This window comes from Perca fluviatilis, chromosome 10, assembly GCF_010015445.1.
Source record: "Perca fluviatilis chromosome 10, GENO_Pfluv_1.0, whole genome shotgun sequence".
NCBI classification, from domain to species: domain Eukaryota; kingdom Metazoa; phylum Chordata; class Actinopteri; order Perciformes; family Percidae; genus Perca; species Perca fluviatilis.
Genome location: NC_053121.1, coordinates 26,738,824 through 26,763,768, shown reverse-complemented (window position 1 = coordinate 26,763,768; position 24,945 = coordinate 26,738,824). Strand labels below are relative to the sequence as shown.

General features: G+C 39.2%; 1 protein-coding gene across 4 annotated transcripts in view; it reads left to right on the top strand.

Moving 5' to 3' along the window:
- The window catches only part of enox2 (ecto-NOX disulfide-thiol exchanger 2), a 192,000-nt gene that overhangs the window by 5,165 nt on the left and 161,890 nt on the right, over positions 1-24,945 (top strand). For 3 of the 4 annotated variants that reach the window (XM_039813280.1, XM_039813277.1, XM_039813279.1), the window contains exon 2: positions 19,480-19,575. The exons of the other annotated variant lie outside the window; for it this stretch is intronic. The gene's annotated coding sequence lies outside the window, so the exon portion shown is untranslated. The remainder of the gene's footprint in view (positions 1-19,479; positions 19,576-24,945) is intronic. 4 annotated transcript variants of the gene reach the window in all.

Sequence of the window (24,945 nt, the reverse complement as noted above, 5' to 3'; positions counted from 1 at the left end):
TGTCTAATTGTTGAATGTGATGATACAGATGTAATAGTTTTGCTGCTATACTATTCAAGCAAAGGGATGTTTGGATCCTCAGCAGTGTTTATGCACTCGGGACATGGCCTTAAGGAAAGATTTGTCCCTAGTTGATCGCTCAGAAGCTTGGAGCAGTGCTTTGTGATTGTTTACCTGCATGACACGTCCTCACAGGTTGTAACACCACAAGCAGTTTGTACAGAATTGGGAAGGCCACTGCCCTCACAAGACTGAAGACCCATCTTTGTAAGTTACAGGCAATTACTAAATGTGGACTCTCTGGTAGCCTGGAAGAGGCTTTGCCTGTGGCAAGAAGGTATGCCCTCCTTCTGTATGGCCGGCAAAGAAAAAGTTGGATGGACATCCAACTTGGATGTGCTGAGGTACAGATTAGCATCTAGATTCGTCAGCAGCAAATCTACCCCCAACAGAAGATGCTTTCCAGCATGTCTTCATGCTTTCCAGCTTCCAGAATGTCTTGATACTTACTGGGTCACACTATGGGGTCGGTTACTATAACCCTCAAGTGGAATTATTCTTTGATAACAGGGCGCTTCCTTTTAAAGTGAATCCAACATCATGCAATTAGTCTATATTTGACATTTTGACAGGCTTTTATTTTGAAACTACACATCAGAATGTCTTGATACTTAATGGGTCACACCAAGGGGTACTATAACCCTCAAGTGGAAATAGTCTGTGATAACGGGGGCTTCCTTTTAAATTGAATCCAAAGTCATATGTTCTATTTGAGACGTTGACAGGCTTTTATTTTGAAACTATACATCAGAATGTCTTGATACTTACGGGGTCACACTATGGGGTCGGTACTATAACCCTCAAGTGGAATTATTCTAGGTAACAGGGCGCTTCCTTTTAAATTGAATCCAAAATCATATCTAATTTGTCTCATATTTCAGACTTTGAGAGGCTTTTTTTGAAACTGTACATCAGAATGTCTTGATACTTAATGGGTCACACCAAGGGGTCGTGTACTACAACCCTCAAGTGGAATTAGTCTGTGGTAACAGGGCGTTTCCTTTTGAAGTGAATCCAAAATCATATCTAATTTGTCTCATATTTGACTTTGACAGGCTTTTATTTTGAAACTGTAAATCAGAATGTTCTGAAACATTGTAGATCACACCTTAAGAAGGTGTCCTTTCCATCTGATGTGAAATTGGTCTGTGGAAGCTAGGACTTTTATTTTTATAATTTTCTGAATGTATGGACAAAACAGCATATATATGAGTTTTGGGGGCTCTTATTTTGGAAAACAACACCAGAATGTCCTGAAACATTGTAGTTGACACCTTGAGAAGGTGTCCTCTCCATCTGATGTGAAATTGGTCTGTGGAAGCTAGGACTTTTATTTTTATGATTTTCTGAATGTATGGACAAAACAGCTAATATATGAGTTTGGGGGGCCCTTATTTTGGAAAACAACACCAGAATGTCCTGAAACATTGTAGTTGACACCTTGAGAAGGTGCCTCTCCATCTGAGTGTGAAATTGGTCTGTGGAAGCTAGGACTTTTATTTTTAGATTTTCTGAATGTATGGACAAAACAGCTAATATATGAGTTTTGGGGGCTCTTATTTTGGAAAACAACATCAGAATGTCCTGAAACATTGTAGTTGACACCTTGAGAAGGTGTCCTCTCCATCTGATGTGAAATTGGTCTGTGGAAGCTAGGACTTTTATTTTTATGATTTTCTGAATGTATGGACAAAACAGCTAATATATGAGTTTTGGGGGGCTCTTATTTTGGAAAACAACATCAGAATGTCCTGAAACATTGTAGATCACACCTTGAGAAGGTGTCCTTTCCATCTGATGTGAAATTGGTCTGTGGAAGCTAGGACTTTTATTTTTATGATTTTCTGAATGTGTGGACAAAACAGCATATACATGAGTTTTGGGGGCTCTTATTTTGGAAAGCAACACCAGAATGTCCTGAAACATTGTAGATCACACCTTGAGAAGGTGTCCTCTCCATCTGAGGTGAAATTGGTCTGTGGAAGCTAGGACTTTTATTTTTATAATTTTCTGAATGTGTAGACAAAACAGCATATATATGAGTTTTGGGGGGTCTTTTATTTTGGAAAAACAACATCAGAATGTCCTGAAACATTGTAGTTGACACATTGAGAAGGTGTCCTCTCCATCTGATGTGAAATTGGTCTGTGGAAGCTAGGACTTTTATTTTTATGATTTTCTGAATGTATGGACAAAACAGCTAATATATGAGTTTTGGGGGGCTCTTATTTTGGAAAACAACATCAGAATGTCCTGAAACATTGTAGTTGACACCTTGAGAAGGTGTCCTCTCCATCTGATGTGAAATTGGTCTGTGGAAGCTAGGACTTTTATTTTTATGATTTTCTGAATGTATGGACAAAACAGCTAATATATGAGTTTTGGGGGGCTCTTATTTTGGAAAACAACATCAGAATGTCCTGAAACATTGTAGATCACACCTTGAGAAGGTGTCCTCTCCATCTGATGTGAAATTGGTCTGTGGAAGCTAGGACCTTTTTATTTTATTTTCTGAATGTATGGACAAAACAGCTAATATATGAGTTTTGGGGGGCTCTTATTTTGGAAAACAACATCAGAATGTCCTGAAACATTGTAGTTGACACCTTGAGAAGGTGTCCTCTCCATCTGAGGTGAAATTGGTCTGTGGAAGCTAGGACTTTTATTTTTATAATTTTCTGAATGTGTAGACAAAACAGCGTATATATGAGTTTTGGGGGGGCTCTTATTTTGGAATTCAGCATATCATGCAATGACAGGTTGTGAGGTGTGCTAAAATCTTTCTTTCTCTCTTTCTGACAGACAGACGAACAGACAGACAGGCAGACAGAATAAATGAATGGGAAATTGCCTCGCGGAAAATTCCCTGTTTTGGTTTTACCGGTCTCACCGTAATAGCAAGTGTATACGCGCACCGCGAAATATAGGGGTGGCTAGTTTGACCGCTCATTTTGAAGTGGAGGCTGGCTTGACTGCAGTAATTGGTTTGCGCTTGGCAAAAATACAGATTACCATTGTTTTTACAGCAATGACATACGTGATTAAACCTCTGCATTCTCGTCTGATGCATCACACTCCTCTGTTATGGTGTGGTGGCCATTTCAGTAGATTTACTCACTAACGTTGTTGTGGAAACACAATAAGCATGGAAAATAAATGTACACTTCCTGCATTACTGCATTACTTCAAATACTAAGTTACTCCATTCAGCAAAGCACTCTGGGTAACATTCAACACACAAACTAGTTGCTATGGACTCGTCACTAGGCTTCCTCCACTTCGCCGTTTAAACAAAGTGGAATAAACGTAAGTCCAAATCTACACAAAACCCGCAATCAATTAGTAAGCTGACATCAAATGTGGCATTTAGGAAACCTTTATTGCAACCTTGGCACGGTAAGATGTTCAGACTAGCAACATTCATTTTCGTTTTCTACGTCCTGCTGCTCCCATCATCAGCCAGGAAATATTTTTTTTACTAAAGCAGTAAATGCAATCAGATGTATTACCTACCACCATTTAGTTGTTTTGTGTTATTTAGCTAAGATATTGATAAAATATCTGGTCGTGCCAGACGTAATTATTCCACTCATTTTTTAAACAATGCAATTACCCGTTTCAGCCACCAGGGGGGCTCCCTCTGCCCCCCTGCAAACTCATGGGTCAGACCCATCTGGTAGCGAAGGAGGGCCGAGGCTGAGAGCTACATTGAAAAATATGCACCAAACAAGTCACTTTGAAATTTTGCTGTTTCTATGAATACAAAAGTTGGGTACCCCCCCCCCCCCTCTGGACTAAAAAATGTTGGATGACCTTCCCCTCAACAAAGAATTAAAAGCCATGACCCTCCCCTATTTTTCTCCGGTGGTCCATTCCATAAATACCGAACGGTCCCTTAGTACCTCAAAATAATTAAAAACTTTCTTGAAATAATGACTTAGTATCTTAAAATAATGAGAAGCTTTCTCAAAATAATGACATAGTATCTCAGAATAATGAGAAACTAGTTTGGGGTCAAATTATTGTGCTGTTAGAAATTTGAGAATGCCAGGTTTGCTCTTTGCAATAAGAATGTTTTATGAGCGCTGTGTAGTGATATGGAAATAATAGGAATCACCATTGTGGTACTTATCTAAATTTTCAGACGACCATTCTTTGATGAGGGCACAGAAGTGGTAAGCTCGCCTCTAAAAATATGGAGGATCATTACCGAAGACAACTCTGCAAATACATCCATTTCCAGAAAGGATGAGGTGCATTTCTTTGGAGAGATTTGAAGGATTACTGAGTCATTAATGGTAACCTAATGCCAGTGATATGGGTGTCATACAGGTATTAAGATCTAAGTCCAATAATGAGCAAAATCATGTCTTCATAGGTATCATCCTAAATCTTGACTCCACATTTTCGATGAGAGGCACTGTTGATAGCAAAGGTTAATCCTCCTATTTATTAAAAATGGAGGATGCACTTTGTTCTGGCCCACTCTGAGTCGCTGTTGTCAGACATACAACCAGAATCTGGGCAGAAAAAAAATGACATTTGAGGTGCTTTAAGCTAACCACCTTATTCAAGGAGAAGCAACTTCGTAGGTATTTCTATGTGCTGCGGAGCTGTGGGCCGATATACACAATGTTTATTTCAGTGTTTTGTAATTTTATGTATTCCCTGTGATGCTGTGAAGCCTTACTAAGAGCAAGGAGGTGATTCATTAAATGACTGGGCAGTAGATGACGTACATACCTAGCTAATATCAAAATAAAATATGCAACCACGCATGCAATCTTTAATCAGTGTTTAATTAAAAGACCATGCCTTTGCCCCAATGTGATGAAATGATTAGTTGATTGATTTATCCTATTAAAGGAATATTTCACCGCTGGAAAGCTGAATATATCTTTAAATTGGGTCACTTATGTAGTAGAAATGTGAAAAAAATATTGAAATTGGTGCCTTCTAGGCCGAGAAAAGCCAGAAAATGTGTTTTGGTCTTATATGGATGAAAAACACCAAATCCCAGAATGCACCTGCTTCGTTGCTTTGAGTCCACTCCCAAGCCACGCCTACCGCCTTACAGACAGACCGACAGAGGCATTCAACTCAACTCAAGCGTGTTTTATTGTCATTTCAACCATATACACGAAACAACGTTTCATTGTGACTCAAGTGGTGTTACACATTTAACATATATAAAAACGACATTATATAAAAAGGACATACGCAAACAGGCTACATTTAGTACACACACTTTATAGGCTCGGAAAAGTTCAGCTAACGCATACTAGCATTAGCGGCGGGGCTGTAAACACCGAGCATAAACACAGCCGTGAATTAGTGTGTAATGTAGAATGGTCGGCATTTAACAGTCACAAACTCCACCAGCAGTTAGCAGTTAAATGGATACAAATCACCACATTTCGCGCCACTGCGGTGTTAACACAGCCCACCTCTTTTACCTGGCGACGAGAGCATCTCTAGCTCGGAGGGCTAGCAGGCCTGGTAGCTGGACAGTCCGGTACACTATTCAGGCAGGTTTCCACAACAACAAAAACACGGCAGTCTCTAAACTCACGTTGGGAGTGTCGTGGAAGTTGGATGTAGTCCAGTTTGTGGTCTAAATGAGCGGACACTTGCAAGCAGGATCCGTAAAGTTCAGCTAACGCATACTAGCATTGGTGTAGCTAAACACAGAGTATAAACACAGCCGTGAATTAGCGTGGAATGTCGAATGGTCGGCATTTAACAGTCACCAAGCTCCAGCAGCAGTTAGCAGTAGCTAGTTGGATTTTATTTCTACACTAGTCCGTTTAACACAGCCCACCTCCACGGGCCGGGCGAAGCAGCCTGGTAGCTGGATAGTCCCGGTTCCGTACACTGTTGTTCAGGCATGTTTCCACAACAACAAAACACAGCAGTCACTGAACTCACGTTGGGATTTTCGTTGAAGGAGGATGTAGTCCAGCTTGTTGTTTAATGAGCAGACACTTGCAAGCAGGATGGCTGGGACAGGTGGACAGCTAGCGTGCGCTTCCACCTAGCCGATGAGGATGTCCCCTAGCGGCTAGCGGCATTGAGCGACACCGCTGGTCTCCGTGCAGGCGAAGCTCACGTAGTGTGCCGAGTATTGCGTCTGTAATAACGTTTCCTCCATATTCTCCGATCTGTACCGATGTATCCCGGTGGTACACACGTCCGGTAGTTTGAATGCAGATAATTGTTGTAAATGTTTTCTGCTGAAAACCGGAAAGCCTGTTTAGCGAAGATTCAAGATGGCGGACAGTCGTTTTCATTCGGGAATACCTCGGCGACTCGCAGTCCAACCCCCTGTGGGCGTTTGAAAACATACGGGAAGTAGATCCTACTACTGGCTGTAGTCCTTTTCTGGCCCAAAATCTTCCAATGACGCAAAAATCGTCATTTTACGTCATCGGAAGATTTTTTTCCAGGCCCCAAATGCAGAAATCTCTCATCTCAGGGGGACATGAGGGAGGGAGGCACGGTCATTCAGAAATACTATCGGGTTTCTACTGATACAAAGCTGAATGCTAAATAGGTGAAGTATCCCTTTTAACAGAAAATTAATTGGCAACAATTTTGATTATCAATGAAGTCAATTTCCAAGTAAAAAATTTCCAAACATTTGTTGTAGGGTTGCAGCTAACCACTAGTTTCACTAAGGATTAATCTGCCAGTTATTTTAATAGTTAAATTAATCTTCAGTCTATCAAATGGTAAAAAATAGTCAAACAAATTAGTATTTCCAATTTCTTAGAGGCCACGGTGATGTCTGCAATTAGCTTGTTTTCTCCAACTAAAAGTCCAAAACCTTAAAATATTCAGTATGTTGTCATATATTACAGATGGAAAGACAAAGAAGAAAATATCTGGTATTAAAAATTACTGAAACAATAAATTGATTATCAAACTAGTAGTTACTGATTCATTTTCTCTCGATCAAATAATCAACTAATTATTGCCTCTCTAATTTTCTGCTTCCATCTTCTCAAGTGTGAGGATATTTTCTTGTATTCTGTTTATTGTGTGAAGACTTAGGTTCAGTAGTTTACCTGCCTCCTTCTACTTGGCCCTGATTTATTTAAGCAGTGTTAAGGACTGCAGGACGAAGATGTAATAGGGGTGTCAATATTCGTCTTGTCAGCAGGTTGTGCTTCATTAATCTGTCTGATTGATCCAGCATCCATGTGGTTCCATGACCTTGCTTTGCACAAATAAGAACTGCACCCATGCCAGTGTTACCTGATCTACTGCTTTACTTTGTTGATGGATTTGTGTTTGACTTATTGGAGGCACAGGACAGAGACATATGGACACCACTGTGAGTGCTGAGGGAATTCTACTTGTGTATCAGAGTAGGAGGCTTATTATTACATGTTATGATGTCATTGTGCTTTGTTGCATTGTTTAAGTCTGATCAGCTGGGAACAATGGTTGGCTAGCATATACTTAATAGGAGACGCTAAACAAAACAAATTTTAAACAATCCGTCAAACCTACACATAGGCCTTTTAACCTGTACCATATTCCTAAACTTAATCATCTGTAACCAAATAAACAGAATACAGACAGCCTTCCTTGGAGCTAATAACCCCATCGGCTTCCTTTGTCATTGTCAGCCTTCTCAAATTCATATTTAATCATATAATGATTGCTAATTCTACTTCCATATTAACTTACACCGTGACCAGAATATAACTTGATTTTGTCTTGTTTAATTAATAGTAAACCAGCTTTTTTTAATTTAAATGAGGATTTTTTTTTTTTTATTGCAAACAGTATGTTAGATCATGAATGGGTCTCTGAATCTTCTTTGTTAGAGAGGCCCATCAACATCCATTTAAAAGAAAATTTATTTTTTGCGATATGCTTTTGTCATAAACTGCTCTAACGATCATCATTTTATTAAACGTGCACATCTCTGCACAGCATTTTAGATCTTCCAGTTCAGTTAAATGTGGATGTTAGGTAAGGTGACCCTGGCTGCTTGGATGGAACAGAACTAGGCTTCAATAAAAAATGCAATAGCATTACATTTGAAGTCAAAAGCCTGCCCTGCCTACAAATCTAGGTTTGTTTTTCACTTCAGAATTAAGATAGCCTGGTTATAATATGATCTTAGTGTCAAAATAGATTCTGGCCTGTGCTTTGGGCTTTGCCTCAGTGTACGTAGGACTTACATGAGGGACAGAAATCAATCGTCACATGAACGTGTTTTGTGGTTATGAGCTGCTGATTTCAGAATCAGTGACAGCTCTGTATTTGAATCAGAAAACGCATTATAAATAACCTGAGATGCTGAGTTAAGAATTAGGCTGGATTAGGTTGACATTGATCTATAAAATTGGATGCAATATGTGCGTGGGTGTGCATATTTAACGGTCACCATGTCATTCATACTGATGGACAATACATGTATGTTTATGTCCCTAAGCAGTGGAGTGGTGGTGGTGATGGCGCATGCCTTTAGTGTGGGAGATCCGTGTTCGATTCCCACTTCGATACATTAACCAATGTGTCCCTGAGCAAGACACTTAACCCCTAGCTGCTCCAGAGGCGTGCAACCTCTGATATATAGCAATTGTAAGTCACTTTGGATAAAAAGGTCAGCTAAATGACATGTAATGTAATGAGTTATTGATGGTATATGTAAAATAACCCTTCCTCTGCATGACCCATCTTTGTGGACACAAGGTGAAATATGTTGTTTCCTTCTGCCATTTATAATTCAGTTTATTAAAAATCATTACCATAACAGCACACCCACTTAGTTTCCAACACCATATGGTCAATATTTTTATTACTTGAAATTGCTGTGAGTGGTGGGCAGTTTCTCTGCTTTCAGAGCCCACATATAAAGTGTGTCATGTCCTTGATAATCAGTGTGCAATGTTAGAGTAGCTGAAAGCTTGTTTAGGAATGCTAATGAGGTGTGCAGGTTTACATGCAAATAGTCTAGATCTATAGTGCAGTTTAATTAAAAACATGCAATTCTGCTGTATTGCATAACGTGTTTTTATAGCACGCATAAAATCATAGCGAGACATTTTGCTGGTGTACCACAGCTGTAGAGTGCTGCTTTTGTAAAGACTACAATTGAACTTCAATATTTTGTTCATGCTGAAGGGGAGGCTGTCAAAATCCTGTCCAAACCTTCCTGCTACAGCAGTCCTAGACAACGCTCTGCTCTTCACAGACACAACATTCAAAAGACTGGAGGAAACCATTAATGGTCAGCTGTGATACAGGTTGTGTGTACTTAATGTAGAGCTATTAAGCTGTCAAACTAAATTGGATTGTTTTCTAGAGCTGAGTCGACTAATTCATTAGTTAATTGACAAACTTTTAAGTGGCTTATTCTTTTGAAGCAAAAATGGCAATTCTCTATTTCCAACATCCCACGTGTGGATTTGCTGCATTTCTTTGTTTATGTGATAAACTGTATACCATAGATATAAAACAATTAGATGTGACCTGCAATTCTGACTTGCCATAAAGTTTCTGCCCATTGGTGGCAATTGTAAACAGTACCCCAGTAAGATGGCAGACGGTTATCCCATTAGTTATGACATCATGTCACATCTATTGTTTTATGCTGAATACAATGCAAATAAGCATTAGTTGCAGCCATAGTTGTGGCCAAAAAATAACTAAGTCACGATATCCTATAGGCTACAGTAAAAGCAGAGTTACTCCCAAAAAGGACAGAGGCATTGTTACAGTTTTAAATCTTTTGGTTTTACTTGAAAACAATATTCATATCAGGTAACAACAGCTAATAAATACCATGTGTGCAAACCAATTACTCAGTTGCATTAATTCTGCTTATGTCATGTCACATGCCTAAACTGTTTGCAGGATAAAACATCAACATGTCAGCACCCACTGCTCTCAACGCTCACATCTCTTGTTCCTTAGAAGCTTTTAGGCCCCTGTTTAAAGAAGGTTTCCATATTTTGATGAAAAATGCTTCATTAGGAAGTAGGATGTCCCAGTATTTACTGACGTAAACAAGCCATTCCTCTACATCCAGTAGGGCTTTGACTTTTGCCCCAAAATCATATTCGAAGTTTGTTTGTTTATTAATATTCAGATATATTAGAATATTTATTAATACTGTTTTGACCATTAAATGCCTTCAATTAGACCTATATTGGTATCAAACTTAATTTTTTTTTTTTGTATTAAAAGTCAGACCCTGGATTAAACACAAACACTATGCTTTCGACAGGAAGTTCTGAGCTTTCACCGTAGCCTACGTAAGTGGTCTGATGTGTATACTTGTGTGTGTGTGTGTGTGTGTGTGTGTGTTTTTGTGTGTGTGTGTGTGTGTGTGTGTGTGTGTGTGTGTGTGTGTGTGTGTGTGTGTGTGTGTGTGGGCAGTGTTGCCAACTTAATGACTTTTCAAACCCCCTTAGCGACTTTTTTTCACAAAAGCGACTAGAGACAAATCTGGTGACTTTCTGTAGAAAAGACAGTGACTTTCTGTAAGAAAAAAAAATAAAAAATTCGCCAGTATTGTCCAGCGAGCGCACAAGGTATTTCTCTCCTATGGCCCCCAAAACAGTCCCCTCTCTCTTCTGTTCTGTGACTGAGGAACAGCCCCGCCCTCCCCTCTGTGCTCTCTCCTCATGTGCAGCAGCACTGAGCAGGCAGGTAGAAAGGGGCGAAGGGTCAAGGTGCGGGGGCCGGTGTAGGTAGGAGAGACAGCGGAACGCGACGGGAGAAAGACGCCGCTGAGCTGGCCTGGCCCTGGGCCAGCCAGCCTTCTTTGAGAATTAGGGGGGAATGCAACGCTACCGAGCCACAGCCGAGAGACGTGCGTTGCTGCGACGTGAGGTTACATTTGGAAATGCGTGAAAAAGCCTCGGAATCTGAACTGAAAACAACGTTTACAAGCAAACACATTTACAAAAAAATAATGCCCATAACAGGTTCGAATATTAAGGGCTGCCTTATATTCGTTCGAATATCACCATTTTTTTAAATATTCGAATGATATTCGAATAACGAAGTTCGGAGTCAAAGCCCTAACATCCAGTGTAGGCCTGTGACATCAGCCTAATTAATGCAACTGAATAATCAGCTGGCACACCTGGTATTTATTCGCTGTTGTTTCCTGCACTAATTATTATCCAATTTTAAAGTTATATCAAAGGCTTAAAGTTTTTTTTAGTGACTTTCCTCATAGATGTCTTAAATATCAGCCGATCTCAACCTGATGTCCTTGCATGTTATTGAAGTACTGCATCAAGATGATTACTCCACTAATCCCATCATTAACGTGAATGTAAACACTTGTCAGTCTATTACAATCCACCACTGACCTTTTGCTTAGTAATATTTGTGTGGTGTTTCTTTCTTCAATTTCAGTTTGTTTGTTTGTTTTAAATGTGAGACTGTGTCCTTACTGTTTGTTGTGTCTTGTGTAAAAGTGCCCCAGCACTATTTTGATTTCATCCGCTAAATCTGTCTGACTAGTCTTTCTTGCCTGAGGCTATCTTGCTAAACTTAGCTTAGTGGATGGCACCATGTTGAGAACATTCCCCATGTTCTGAACCAAATTGTTTTTGTCCCACTTCGGGTGAGGAAAGGTGACATTTCTCATTATGAGATGTTTTATTGACCCTCAAGGGAATTTGGGAGTCGGATAAAAAAGAGGCAGGTGGTGGGAGGGTGCCATCTGAGCGAATCAATAAGCTTGTGTGTATTTTGGGTCTGTGCTCACAGTACCTAACCACCAAAACAACAAAGTGAGCAATCAGAATAGTATAAAGAGTTAAAAGAGCAATTTAAAATCTATAAATTAGTGCATGGGAAGTATTTTTTTGTTGGCGTCAAACACAAAATTATAAACCGAACTGAGCTATTGACAAAAGCTCCAATATCATGCTTACAACAACCACCATCATGAAAACCTGACAATAAGTAAGAGTATGTCTCATTCGCCTTTAACCAGTATGGGGGCTTTAAATTGTGTTAACTGTTTTTTATTTTTATTTAATTAAGTATTGTATTCAATTGGGACTTTTTACTCTTTAGTATCGCATAATGCTGAGTTCAACTGGATATACAGTATTTGCTTACTTACTTACTTACTTACTTAGCACAGTAAGCCTTGATTTGATGTTTGATTGCTGAAAATTGCATTAAGAAAACATACATGCGGTACAGCTTTCCTTTAACAGATGAAAATAATATTAAATACAGTGTCCTAGGTCTAAGTGTTTTGTATAATATCGATAGAAAGAGGGTCGTTAGTTACATCTTAACTGTTATGGCAGAAATGTTTGGAAAGTTCAGATGCAGGTTTCAGCCTACAGAATAGGTTTAAAGGCATTGTACATCTGCCAAGTGTCGATAATATGCTAACAGTTTTTTTTAACCCAATTTCAATTGTCAGGATTGGGTTAACTCAGGTTAACTTTTTAAGATAAACCATTTTCCCACTGTCAGTTCTCATTCCTAAAATAACACAATATACTGGTAAAGGACTGATACAAATTAGAATATTAATTCCCTTTGTATGGCAATCAAAGGTCAGAAAGGGAGATTATTATTATTTTTTTTTAATAAAATGTTTTTCTCATCACTCCAAGCGTCAGGATTTTTTCTTATTTACAACTGCATGTGCACTGCAGGGTTAGAAATGAGGGCAAAGTTAAAGTGATGGTTCGGAGTAATTTCACCCTAGGGTCCTTTGCACCATGACCTCGAGCCAAACACCCCCCCAGAAGCTTTTTTCACCTGGGTCGAACATTGGGAGAGTTAGCGTAGAGGAGCGTTATCAGCTGAATAGCTTAGCGCAGGGGCTAATGGATCCGAAGTGTCTCTTAACATTACCCCACTAATAATGCCCGAAATGATACCAAACGTCTACAGTAGTACAAATAGGTTATGCTCTCATAAAACAATGGATTGGAAAGTTTGTAAGTACACCAGAAGTTTATGTAAATAACACTTGCCTGCTGGCTTCTGCTCTCTGCTGCTGTTGTTGTTGCTGCTGTAAGACGAGTGCTTAGGGCCGTCTACAAATTACAACACCGAAAAGAGATGCAACAAAAATATTTATTATTTTAACTTGTTTTTTTTTTAAAGTAAGTGCTGTACAATAACTAGCATGAGACAAGTTATAATTGAGGTAAGTTTGGAGACATTAGCTTATTTAATCATTAAATTAATAAATATTTTTGTTGCATCTCTTTTCGGTGTTGTAATTTGTAGATGTCCCTAAGCACTCTTACTGCCGGTAGTAACAGCAGCAGCAACAGCAGAGAGCAGAAGCCAGCAGGCAAGTGTTATTTACATACACTTCTGGTGTACTTAAAAACTTTCCAATCCATCGTTTTATGAGTGCATAACCTATTTGTACTACTGTAGACGTTTGGTATCATTTCGGGCATTATTAGTGGGGTAATGTTAAGAGACACTTCGGATCCATTAGCCCCTGCGCTAAGCTATTCAGCTGATAACGCTACTCTACGCTAACTCTCCCAATGTTAGACCCAGGTGAAAAAAGCTTCCGGGGGGGGTGTTTGGCTCGAGGTCATGGTGCAAAGGACCCTAGGGTGAAATTACTCCGAACCATCACTTTAATGTGCAGATGAAGACATTAGTAACTTAATAATAGTTCCCTCCCTCATAGAGGTCTTTTGTTACCTTCTGTTTTACTTCACTCAAATGGCATTTAAAAATAAATCTATTTCACAAGTTTAAACATCACCTACTTTTCTGGTATAAAAATAAACTAGCTTAAATGACAGTATGAGAGCATACCCAGGAGGCTTAAAAAAAATAGAGCTCTTATACTCCACGTACCACGTGGGATATGCTGTAGGTCTATGTAAAGTAGAAGATGAATGGAAATCTCACAATAACCTTGCACTATACACATATGATACGCATTGGCATTGGAAGTGCATTGGTTATACACATACCTTCAGGGCATAGAGGTTCCATTTAGTCCTAAACACTCACCTGCTATACAAAGCCTATTTTGTCCTTAGGCAGACTGAATTGCTGTTGAAATTGGTCCAACCACCTCAGTGCAATATCCTTTATCACTCCCTGTGGTCAGTCATTTAGGCTATGTAGCTTTCAGCTTTAGGGTAGATCTCCACATCAGATCTCAATGGACGTTGATCTTTTGTGAAGTCTCCGAAAGGTGTGAAGTAAATTAATTTTATACCCCGGTAAGATGCAGTGACATTGACAAGAAGAGGTGTGGATGTGCTTTCATTTTAATCCAGTGCAGGAAAAATGCAGTGTTAATCACACCCAAACATTAACGACTTTTGAAATTCATGAGCTGAACAACACTTGCAGGCAGTATTTTACACTTTGTTTTTCACTGATTACCTGATCATCTGAGGATGACCCTGGCGCTTTTGGACAGGGCAGTTACTTAAAAAAAAAAAAAAGGCCATATTTTTCATAAAGATGAAAGCCACACTTTTAATCAGGCGGTGCTGATTATGGGTTATAATTTTGGTGATTGAACCAAATCTTCAGTTGTCGTGATGAGCTGTGAGGACTTTGATTATAGCAAAAAGTGGTCCCACCATCATTGCATACTTTACCATTGGATATCATTTCCTGTATGAATGACATCTACATATTTCAAGCTAATGGGAAGTGGAATCAGATACGGTGGATTTTGAAGCCCTTGATTCGTTGCCATCTGTCTGTCTTTTCTGGTTTTATCTTAATGTGCTTTTATTTGTAGGATTGCAGCATGAGTAACATACAAAGAAAACCTATTTATCTACCCGTTTTACATCCAGAAACAAAATCTGTAGCAGGCTTGCTGCTAGACATGTGCCACACACTGAATTCGTTTATGTGATTTCTCTCAAACACTCCTCTGAAACACCAACACTTTGAATGACTGTACAACTGAAACACAATCTTACCCTGGTAGATTTTGTAAGGATAGTCTTGGCCCTTTCACTGTGACTTTTTGATGAAAGATAGCAGCTGATTAGCTGCCAAGACATTTAAAATGACTCCAGCTCTAAAGCCAGGATACAATTTTGACAGAGCTCCATGTCAGAAGCAGCCAGACATCTGGATTAATGTGTGAAAGGATTTGAATGGTTTTCCTCCCTCAGAGCACAGGAGCGCTGGAATCAGCGATGGATAGATTTTTAGAAATGTTGATCCTTTTTGTTTCATTAGGTGACTCAGTGAAAGATGTACTTGTCCAATGAGTATGTGTATTTGCCCAATAAATGAAAATTAAAATATGTAGATTTTTATAAATAATTTATATTTATTAAACAGGATAATACTGAAACCTCATAATACACAGGTGCATTGGAGTAAATGTTATTCATCAAAGTAAGAACTGTTTCCTTTTATAAGTGAATTATATAAATACATGGTTTCAGTAGAAGCATGGGGGGGGAATCCGGTAATTTATTAGGTTAAAGGAGAGGGGTTGGTAAGTCTGTATTCATCTTCCAATGCAGTTATTAGACCTAATGAGGGATTGATCTGCTTTGCCGGCATACTATAGGCTGGGTGCTGTTGGCTCTCATTTAAAGAAAATGTCCATCTCTCCTTCTGCTTTTAAAAATGAATTCAAACTTTTCATCATTTTTCACAACTTAGAATTTAGAATGTCTTCTTTGCCAACTCTGTCAAAGGGACATACATGTACTGTACGTACTCTTCATGCTTGTTTGTTTATGGTTAGATCAGCTGTTCAGTAATACAAATGCGTTTTAAGGTGGGACTTTAAGTTTAGGCTTATAACCTGAAGGTTTTTTTGTAGGGGGGTGGGGCACGTAAATATAAAATCCCTTTTGGCAAATTCTCACATTTTTATCTGCCCCTTCTATACTCTGTCCATCAGACTTTTTTCTCTGTCATGCAGTACAGTAGCAGTCTTTTGCTTATGTACTGGTTTGCTACTGTAAACGTTTGAATTATATTTGGGAAATGCATTCTCCAGCATTTTAAAGATGCTGTAAATTGCATTTAAACACTGCTTTAATATGCAGTGTATGCAGTATGTATGTCTTATATAATCTTTGTTTATGCGAGGTTCAGTAGCTAATGTTTATTGGAAGTAGTTTAATGTTACTTAAGTGTCCATAAATGGGATTCAGACAGTTGACTGTTGAAGGCATTTAGGAGAACTGCTTAGCAATGTAGTCTGTAATATGGCATTAAGGACTGTAAGGAATCTGTATTGCATTGAGAAGGGGACATACTCTGCGAGTGGTAGCCAAATATGAGAAATACATAAGGCAAATACAACAATGAGCGGATTAATCAGTGTGCCTAATTTGCTGAGAGAAACCACAAGTGTGTGGTTATCTTTCTTGCTCTCAAAATTCACTCTGATTTTAAGGTTTCCTGCCTCTTGTGTAACCTGTATTCTGTCTTAGCCTTAACCTCTGCTTTGGTATGAACTGCCACATGTGACGGTGGCCTTGGTTTACCTGGGAGGCGACTGACAGCTGTTAGAATGAGAATGAGGAGTGACACAGGCAATTAAAGGGCTAGATTCAGTCTGGGCTGACCTTCTGATCAATGCACTTCTATTTAGAGCTGGCAGGCTAGAGACCTGCACTCTTTTTCCAGACTAATAAAGACAGCACCAAAAGCAGCTCCTGGGCTGGACTGCCAATACTTTTAACACCCCCATTGATTTTCATTACTGTTAATGGTTTCTTTGCAAGTGTGAGCCGGATGTTGAGGAGGTTGTGGGTGGGCATGGGTGTAGTCAGAGATTTGGCTTGGGGGAAGAGTCATCGTATTATGACCCTGGTCAGTGGAATGGCTCAGACAGTTTTTCAGTGTGTTGGAAGCAGGAAAATGTCAAATAATAGAATGAATTTTGCAATAATCCTCATTAACTTGCTCCAGACCTCTAAATTTCTGCCCACGTCTACGATTTGTTCAGCAAGTGAAATGGGTCGCTAGAGTCACTACTGATCGGTTTGGGCAAACAAAACAAGAAAGCAGCTAACATGAACAAAGTGTCAGGCTAAATGAATGTGAAACTAAATGGCATTTCAGTCTGATTATTAGGCTACATCTTTATCAGCTGGGATCAAAAAATAACACCACACGCCTGGTTTCTCTATGCAAAACAAGCACACCTATCCATCCCCTCATTGTTGTATTTGCCTCCGGAATTTCTCCTATTCAACTACAACTCCAGGGTGTCCTTTCTAGAGCTGCAAAAATGAATCGATTAGTATTCAACTATTCAATTAATCGCCAAGTATTTAAAGATTCTCTGATTCCAGCTTAAATGTTAATCTTAAAACATTTTTTAGTTACTTCACCCCTCTATGGCAGTAAAGTGAATATCTTTGAGTTGTGGACAAAACAAGACATGTGAGGATGTCATCTTGGGCTTTGAAAAACACTGATCAACATGTTTCACCATTTTCTGACATTTCATAGACCAAACAATTACTTAAGAAAATTACAATTAATCAACAATGAAAATAATCGTTAGTTGCGGCCCTAGTCCCTTTTATCAATACAAAGTCATTTCTGAACATCCTGTATAATCCCGACTGAAGAAGCATCTTATATAGCTGTGTATGCAAAACACATCCGCTCCAGCCTTCACTCTTTGGAAATCCAACCACAGTAATGGGGCAACAAGGACGAAGATGAAAAATATGTAGAATTTCTTTTTAATCCCCTGTAACAATCCACTCCGTGCTGGATCTATAGCAGGTTGTGGGGCTGTTGTTCTCCTCTCTTATGCTGCATTAAATAGCCCTACCTATTTTAGAGCCCTATAGAGCTGTGTGTTTTATTCATTCTATGGCTCTAATTAGTGAGCAGCCTGGATTGTAATGCATCTTCGGGTTATATGATTCTTATTTTGCTTTCTTAGGATAATTCTTCAAACAGTAGTCTGCTACGGTAGGCTGCCTCTGAGTTTTTCTTCCTCACTTAAATGTTCTGGGATTACAGCAACATTGACTACGTTTGCATGCACATAATTAGTCAGTTTTTATTCCGAAAAAGACGATATTCCGACTAAGCTGTTTTCTTGGCTAATGAAAGTGAATATTCCACTAATATTCCCGTTTACATGCAGCCGTACAAAATACGATTTTTTTCACAGTTTTCCAGTGGTGGCGGACTCATTGGACTGTGCGAACACAGCGTCCCTCCTTCATTCCTTTAACCAGCTTTTTGAAAAAGCTGCTGATATCCAAGTCTTTGATAATGTTTAAAAGTTGCTCTGTTTCTCCTTCTTATCAGGTAACTGTTGGCTGGTTGGTTTGTTTACATCAACCGTAGCAATGCACAGAGCTGAACGTAAACCAGTAAGAGGCTGTAAACTGCAGTAAAAACCCAGATTGAGACACATTCTGAGTGCGCTTTATACATGTCCAAAGAATGCCTCTAAAACCCGAATAATACCGGAATACCCCATATGTCTTAATTGGAAAATGCTATTCGGAATATCCAATCAGAATATGCTGTTTACATGACCTGTATCAAATTTGGAATATTATCATATTTGGAATAATAGTGGAATATTGGTGTGCATGTAAACATCATTTCAGAATTCAGTGCTGCACCATGGAAAAACAATGCACGGGATTGTGTAGGTGTGTAAACATTTTGCCACAGGGTTAGGGTAAAGAAATACAAAATACAAACAAACCAGGATAAAAGTTTAAAATGCAAAGACAGTGGTTTATGTCCTCGTATTCCTCTGAGCTCTGATTGTACAGGTATGGAAAGGTAATCACAGCAGTAATAACTTTCTCCCCCATCCCAATGCTGGCCAGCTAGGCAGCAAATTAGTACATTGCTACAAGATCCACACACACTACAAGGTATTTTACTTCCAATGTGTGCTTGCATGTATTTGATTGGAAAAAACTGTGTGTTTTGTTTAATGACCCAACATTGTGCTGTTGGTTTAACCCTTGTGTTGTCTTCCCGTCAACCTTTTTTTTTCGACGTTTTTGATGCCTTTGTTTGTTTGTTCGTTTGTTTTTGCTTTTTCCAATGTTTTAAATTGTACATTTTTGCCTCTAAACATTTTCACCGCTCATTTCTACGTCCCATATTTTCTGATATAAAACAAAAATTGAAAACGGGTCAATTTGACCTGAAGTCAACACAAGGGTTAAAAAGGCCAGAAACCAATGTTCCCTCTGCGATAGGATCTCCCTCTGATACACAGCAGTGGTCTCATTGAAATGAGTGAAGAAGCTTGAGCTTTTGCAGCAGTGCTGTTGTCAGTGTGAAAGCTGCCTTGGGCTGCACTTTAGCGTCCCAAACTGAAATGTGCTATATCAAAATTGACTTAATGGTGAGTGCTTTAGTTCCAAAGCTCTAAACCTGACTGAGAACCAATGTTTTTTTTTCTTTAGCAGTGTGGGCTTCATTTTCTACATTTGTGTTTTGCAGGATCAAAGATGAAGCCAAACTACTGCAACGTCCTTTTTGCCAGAGTGCAGTGGCCTGGTACTTTAGAGAATCGGTTCTATGATGTCAACAACACAGGTACAATCTCCATGGCATTCAAGATCCATTCTGTTCAAATCTGAGTAAGACAGTGATCCACCACTGCCTTATGCAATGTATTTTTCCTTCGACCCTTTAGGTTTTATCAGCATGTCTCTAAAGTGATGTTCTTGTTATTAATTCAAATAGTCAGTTTACAATTCACCATTTAACAATCTTACTTTTTTGGTATTTCGTTCAATTTCCACCATTTCCAATTTTTATTTCCAAACGTAACACTTCTGAAGCACAATTTTAATTAACCTGAGAACTTTAGCAGGAAACCAGTTGTTGAGAGAAATTTTTTTTTTATTGAAATGTAGGCTACTTGCTACAGGCAGAGTGGGCAAAAGAATTAAAACAATTCACATAATTGTGCCGATCTGAATTAAAATAGGCCTATTTTCCATTTGCTAGGCTGAGGAAATAAAACAATACAAACTACAATATAAACAAACTGGCTCATAAAATTATCAGGTGCGGACTTGAATCAAAATAATTGTAAATAAGTGTCTTTCTGCAGCTCGCGATGCGTGTAAGCCTCTGCCTTCCCCAAAGCGACTTTGCTGCGCTGTTTTGATGCGGATCTGCAGGGAGAAGCCTCTCTCTGCTGGCACACTGGAGACGGGTTTTATGCATGCTACCTTGGCCAGTATGACCCACTCTGGATAGATTTTTACCGTAATCCCAAGAAGTACCTCGCAGGCTGTTGAGAAAGTCAAGCCTCCGTAACCACGGAGAGCTGTCATCATATGGCATCTCGGTGTGCGTCTGTGGCATTCACGTTAATGGGAGGGGCTGTAGCTGGCGTCGACTCGTCCTCGCTGGCAATTTCTTGGCTTCATATACGTTCGACTGGCCGCTGCTTGGTGTTATGAAGTAATTCACAATATTTCCCTGTTTCACCAGGGCTTGGGCTTTGACTTTCCCGCTTGCTTGTCGCCGTTTGTTGAAAATCTACGCTAGTCCTCTGCATTCAATCAGAGCGAGAACGCAACATGTAGTATTTCCTTTATTGCATATGCTACAGTCTAAAGTAATTTCTAAATGAAAAAATATGATTGTTCATTGTTTTGTTTTAATAGAAAAAAAGATCTGAAAATCACTGTAGCCTATTTTAACACAATTCAAATTGTGCAGAGGGAATTATTTCATTCTGACCGGAGACAATTAGATTTCGGTCCACATCATTATGTTCCGGTCAATGACAACGGAAACTCAGGTTAAATGATTAGTTCAAATTATTTCCGTCCTTTTAGTTAATCTCAAGTGTCATTCTGCTGGGAAAGTTTGTTCCTTACTATTATTTTTTCTTTTTAAGGTGGACACTTGTACCTGTAAATTCTTGTTAGCCAAGAGCGCCTACACAAACAGCTGCCATGTAGTTAGGGTTTGATGTCTTTATGTTTTGTAAAAGATTTGAAGCGGTTCAATTTAAGTTGAAATGTCCTTCACTACAAAGTAGTACAGCAAGGTAAAACAGTGCTTAAAGTATTTTTGCTTGCAGGATATCTGCTGTTCTTTGTTGTCCCAGAGGCTCAGGTGCTGCTTGCCTCTCAGGCTATTAATACTGGAATCTGCCTTCAGATTCAGCAGCAGATAACAGCAGCGGTATCTCCTCTAATTGCCTGTGGCCTAAGAACTACTAACTACTGGAGATGTTGGCTGAATGCCAAATAGTTTTCCCCAACTAGATTATGTACCCGAGTTTGGGCCCATGCACAAATTAGAGCCTTGTTCATTTGAATATACTGCAGTGTTTTTTTTTCTGTCCATGGCATAATTATCTAGCCTCTGTTTTAATGTAGGAATTAAAGGCATATCACCATAAGATCTCTTAAAATTGTAACCTAATTTGGAGAAAATAAAATGCATGGTCAGGATTGCTGAACAACATTCTACTGAGCAAACAAACTCTGATTTGGCATTAAAAAACATTTTAGTTAAATTGTAACTGAACAGGCAGTACTGCGTTATTGTGTAGTCCTATTGGGATCCTAAACTCATATATTAGCTTGTTGCTGATTAAGTCCTCATTCTAATTTTACAGATGCCAAATGTCCATGTGATACTCATCAGACAGTATTATGTCCTAGTTTAATACCCAATGTGGAAGCAAATAGGTCAAAGCTCCCGTTTTTAACTGGTCACAGAAGAATCTCCGCCACTGCAGCTTTTATAAAAAAAATAAATAAAAAAAAACTACTTCCAAGGTGAAGGATTGGATTAGAGCAAGGACTTTCTTCACGCTGTTAGTTGAGTTTTGCGTCACAGCAAGAATCCTTTGTCACTGCAAGATATTTTTCAGTTTCTGGTCATCCTGTCTCTAAAAACACCCACTAGAGCCGCCTGTAAGATGTGATAAGAGCTTTTCCTGTTCTCTTTTTATCTAAATCATATTCAAAATACTGATGTGCTGTTGTCTTAGATTTTTGCTGAGAGCAGCTTACTTGACGGCACAGCAACTTAACACAAACACACATGCCATAGAATTGTTCGTCAACCTCTTACTGGTTATTACTGAAAACAGCTATTTGACATTTGAGAGCAGCCCAGATACTACTGTCTATGTGAAATGGAGAGGATATTACCTGTTATTCAGTTAGTAGTGCGGACATTTTACAGACCAGGACAAATCGCTGTCAATTTCTCATTTAACATTCTGATGGAGCCATTTTCTGTTAAGTGCTATGTGCATTTTGCTACTGCTATTTTCTATCTCCTGTCTGTTTTGCATGGTTTACACTTTAATACTATACTGTGAGAGGGTGAAAGCATGCATTAAGGTGTGTAGGGGGAGTAATAGTAGAGGTCCACTGCTCTGAGCTCTTTTTCAATAAATCAAAAATAACCAAACAATAACACACACCTCCACTTTTTTGTCTTAAATTTAGAGCCTCATTGACTGCCCAAGGCCCTCATCAGGGATTTATAACAGTATGAAATAGTGTGAAAGCAGGTTGGCAGTTAAAGCACAGCATTTATTGACAGAAGGCAGATACAGTTCATTTCAAATTTCTTGTGTGCGTGCGGTTTAAACTCTGCAACAAGATAACAAAAACCTCCTTTAGGCCTAACAATAAATCAGAACATGAACATAAATTGTGTGCATGAAGGGGCAATCAAAACAACATTAAAGTATATCAACCTACAGGATGCACACATCATGGTTGAGGTGGAAAAGATTGAACAAAGGGAGGAAGGCTGTATATATAGCCTTTAATTGGGGTGATAATTGCACCTGAAGGGGGCGGTTTTTTCCCATGCAGAAATGGTGGAGTTAACCTCCCTGTCTCAGGTGTGGTCAGGTGGCCTCTGCTTGGGGACTTTTAAAGCAACACTATGTAACGTTTCCCGCTTTGTTCCCCCTAAAGGTTGGAAGCGGAATTGTCCATTACATTACATTATGCAAGTTTGCCAGATCGGGTAGCGGATCTGTAGTTGAACTGGACAATATAATGTAATGGACAATTCCGCTTCCAACCTGTAGGGGGACCGAAGCGGGAAAAGTTACATAGTGTTGCTTTAAATGTAAGCAAGAAAGCAGATAATATCCTGTCTAACCCCTTTCAAGGAGTCAGATGCGATATTTCTGTATCTAAGCTGCAAAGTCTGACAGGCAAACCAATACTAGTAGTTTTTTCTCGACTAATTGGGTGTAACGTTCACTAGGCATCTAAGAAAAGTGTGAATTTGATAGAATTGCAGCTGCTGTAACTGCCACTGATTTCTTTTAGAGCAAAGAAAGCATTTGTTAACCTCTTGCCCAAACCGACATGCCATTCACAGCAGCAGACTAATATTAGCACTCACCTTTGCTCCAGGTTTTAGTCTATCTCGCTTAACTCTCTTGTGTCACAAGAGAGTTAAGCGAGTTAAGTGTGCGTGTGTGTGTGTGTGTGCATGTGTGTGTGCGTGCACACACACACACACAGTCAGTAAATTAGCTTCACCTGTTTCCCAGGCTCAGTACTAAACTAACTCTTTCTTATCTAAGAGAGAACAGATGTGATTGCCAGAATACTCGGCACCCTTTCACATCAGCAAATACAGCCTAACTTTCATGACAGTCGCTCAAAAGCAACATACAAACCAAGTTAATGGAACTCATGTGCAGTCTCAATTCATAATAAACTTAATAAATATTGTTCATTAATCTTTAACTCTTATATCTAACCTATTTTTTTTATCATCATTAGAGCCTGCTGTCTTCCCAATGCTAATCTCTATTTTGTTTGAATATATTGTAAGTGCAGAATATGAGAAGCAAGTGGGCAAAGCCATACAGTCTAAAAGTAGTACAGTCACAAGTTGGTTCAAAGAACACATCATGAAAATCTTTTAATGTTTTTTTCTCTAGCATTTTCCACAGCAGCAATTTTTGCGATGGTGGTAGCTAATTACAATATCTTCGACTCATCTCTGCCTCCAGCCTTTTGTATTTTGGAAAAAGAATTCTGGAGCTTGAGACACACACACACACACACACACACACACACACACACACACACACACACTCCAGCTCTCTCTTCCAACAAATATGAAGTCACATGCAGTATTTTTGTTGTTTTACTCAGTATTTTTAACAAATCTGCAACACTTTTCCAAAGTGTGCTCTAAGGTTTAATTTGGTCTCTTAGGCAAAGTTTCTGGAGCTGCTATCTTTAATATGGTAGGAATGTGAGGGCAGGCTCCCCTTCAGTCAGAGAAAGTTTTGATAAGTGGATATCTGCTTGTTAGAAATTCCACCATTTTGAAATGAACATTTAAAGGAATAGTTTAACATCTTGGTACATTTTGGTATGCTTATTTATAATTGTTTTAATCAATCAATCAATGCATTTTATTTGTCACATGAAATCGTACGAGGTACATTTCCAGTGAAATGTTAGCCCAGTTGAAGGAACTGATGGCATCGGCTCCTTCAACTTGTGCATGATTCATTATAAAGCAGAATGTGGGATGACAAGAGTCACCTGGTTGAATGGCGCCATGACTTCAGGATCCAGCCAAGTCTCAGTGAAAGAACACCCCAGCTCCCAACATCCCGCTGGAAACCGAGGACACCCACTTTGTTTTCCAATGCCCGCACACTGGCTAGCAGGACGCCCAGCAGAGATTCCTCCTCACTTACCTCACCTCACTTAGAGATGGTCTTGCTTGTCCACATAGTCAGGATCGTAGCCATAGTTCGTAACTGATCGCCATCCTTACCTTTTCCTCTGTGTTTACTCTGATGTTGACATCTAAAAACTTTGACCTGCCAGGATAGCACCTTGTGTCCAAAAGTTAAAAATCTGCCTACATGTACCACCTCTAAAGCTCAGTAATAACATACCTTGTTTGCTTAATGTGGACCAAAACCAAATG